At 42.1% G+C, this 2,870-nt stretch overlaps 1 pseudogene; it reads left to right on the plus strand.

Annotated features, from left to right (window-relative positions):
• The first annotated feature begins 2,071 nt into the window (after positions 1-2,071).
• LOC108968163 lies at positions 2,072-2,642 on the plus strand (annotated as a pseudogene).
• Positions 2,643-2,870: the final 228 nt, after the last annotated feature.

A 2,870-nucleotide genomic window follows, 5' to 3' on the forward strand; every position in this document is an offset into this window, starting at 1 on the left:
CATGCACGCCAACCACCATTATTTTTTGCCACCATATGTAAGAGGCTTGCCCAAGCACTTTTGGATGGACGACAAATGCCGTTTTTGAGCAACATGCCGAATTCGGCGACGCGGCCGTTCAGCGGTTGGGGGTTCTGTAGTTTCGATATTGTGACATACCTGATGTAATGGTTGCAAATTAGTTGTGTCCCCAATGGACGTTGGTGAAGCGCATGTGTTTGCGGTGTCGTTCAACTGGATAAGAAGCGAGATTGCCTTATGAGCTTTTCGTGGTAGCGGTGCTGGCTCTGTTACTATTTTTGTGCTGATAACTGTTATATTGTGCTTTATTGTATTTGCGCTTACGCCTGTTATCGTTAGCCCAGTTGCGAAGTCTATTAGCTGCTTGCGATTAAGGTCCACCATCAGTTTGAAACCTGAAATAAAATCTGCGCCAATTAATGGTGTCTGTATGTTGGCAATAACGAACGTCCATTCAAATTTATGTTGCAACCCGAGATCAATTTCCATGATATGTTCGCCATGCGTCATAATCTGCGTATGGTTAGCTGCTGTTAATTATAGTGCATTCACAGTAAATCTCTTGTCCACGAGAGAACTAGGAATTACCGAAACACAGGAGCCAGAGTCGATAAGGAAACGGTAGCCAGATTGGAGATCGTTGAAAATTAATCTGCTTTCGGGAATATGATTTAAACAATATTGGGCCCGCTGTGAGGTCGTAGTTGACTTTGTAACGTCTAAGCTGCCGTCAACAAGCAAAGCTGATGACAGCCGACTTAGTTTTCCGAAGATGAGCGTAGACAGCCTGGACGGCACTTACGAGCAGCATTGCCAAAGCGTTTATGAAAATAACAAAGCTGACCATCTTGAGGGTGTACAGATCCACTGCATTTGCAGGACTGTGACTTCTTTTCAAGGAATGCGATTTTATTTTTCATTGACTCAATTGCTGCGCTCAGTTCAGATAGTGGATTGGCTTTATGTACGGCTTGGACTTCGTCCTGCTGAGCATTACCAATAGAGTGAACTTCGGGCGTTGCAATTGACTCGAGCATTTTGTCGGCCATTGAGGCGATGCTGCTTAGGTTATCCGTTGCCACACTCAACCATAGTCGTACTGTTTTTTCGGCAGCCGTTGAAGGAATAACAGACGGATGAAGTCATCTTGATCTGGTGCCTGTCGACGCATTTGCATATCCACAAATTCGTCGCCTTTCAACAATCGGTGTAATTTACTCTGATTAGAATCGCCGAATTTTTCCAGTCTACAGCTTTTCAGAGCTATGTATTTATTGTCGTTTGGGGGATGAATCAGGAGATCATCTACGGCGAGTAAAGTTTCGTCTTCCAAGTGTGTGGCCACCACATCGAATTGATCTGCATCCGTTAGTCTAAATATGCGCTCAATTTGTGTAAACCACAAATTAGGATGACTCCTGTTGAAAGCAGAAATAGGGACGCCTTGAACACTGCTATTTGGCACAGATGAAACCTGTTGGGCCATAAGTTCTTTTTGTACGCGCCGGAGATCAAGAAGTTCTACTTTTAGTCCTTCCAGTTCTGACATCGCTACTGATGAACGCAACTTATACTGCGATGTGCTCATGCTTTATTCAATATCAAACAAGTAAGTAAGTGTTACAAAATGGCAATTCAATTATAAAAGGTTACATGCGGTAGATAGCGCATACAACGGCGCAGTGCTGCCACAGTTCCATTGCCCGACCATGAAGAAGGTCAAATGGCGATTACTCGTCTGAATGTTACGAACACATAAGCAACCATGCCGAACAGTGGGGTCCACAATATGCTCATTCACAGCCAAATTTATATTTTTGTAAGACAATTTGTTTGATTCTAATCTGGAAGCTGTATAAATTATCTAAACGTATGAGAATAAACTTATAACACCGAAGCTCAATATATCGATCATTGTACAAGGTACAAGTAATTTTTATTAGGGAGTGTTTGAAAATTTTCCTTTGGAGGATAAATAACAGAACGACTAGGATTTTTTCCAATAAAAGTACGAAATAACCAAACATGGACTCGTATATACTGTTGCGTAATGAGTCAGGCGTTGTTCCAACTTTATGAATTAATAGATGAAAAGGCGATACGCGATGCTGTGAAGTACTCAAATGTAGTTATCAACTTAGTTGGTCGTGAATTCGAACTACAAATTYTAAATTCAATGATAGGCACACGGAAGGTGCACTTCGCTTTATGGGGCAAACAAACACTAAACTTTATTCATTTTTGTTTTTAGAATCAGCAAAGAAGCTGGTGGAGAACGTTTGATTCACTTGTCTGCTATAAACGCTAGTCCAAAACCAATGAGCTTTGTGCTTTAGGGTGGCAGCAACTTTTTGAAAAGCAAGTACTACAGTGAATGTGCTGATCGTGATGAATTCCCATAGGCCACCATTATTAGGCCAGCTGATATCTATGTTTCGGAAGATCGTATCCAACGATACTATACCCAAATTTGGCGACGCCAATTCCGTGCCATGTCACTCTGGTTTGCGGGCGAACGTACTGTGAAAAAACCGATGTTTGTGTCCGATGTTGCACAAGCTATTGTCAATTGCTCTGAGGATCCCGATACTGATGGTCAGGTTTATCAAGCTGTTGGGTAGGTTTTGAGCAAAATTGAATTTACATACTTTGTAATATGCTAAGCACTCAACACCCACCTTGCAGACCAAAGGTTATGTGTAATGATGAAAATTGGTGGGGATACCGTCGTTATGCCTTCGTTGCTATCCTTCCTTTCCAATTGAAAGCTAAATTGGTGAGCTACATATGGAACGTATCGATCGCGAATGTATTTGCGATGTCGTTCGCTCCAACTTACCGATTGAGTG

Source organism: Bactrocera latifrons, unplaced genomic scaffold (assembly GCF_001853355.1).
Source record: "Bactrocera latifrons isolate USDA-ARS-PBARC rearing strain unplaced genomic scaffold, ASM185335v1 scaffold_1021, whole genome shotgun sequence".
Taxonomy (NCBI): Eukaryota; Metazoa; Arthropoda; class Insecta; order Diptera; family Tephritidae; genus Bactrocera; species Bactrocera latifrons.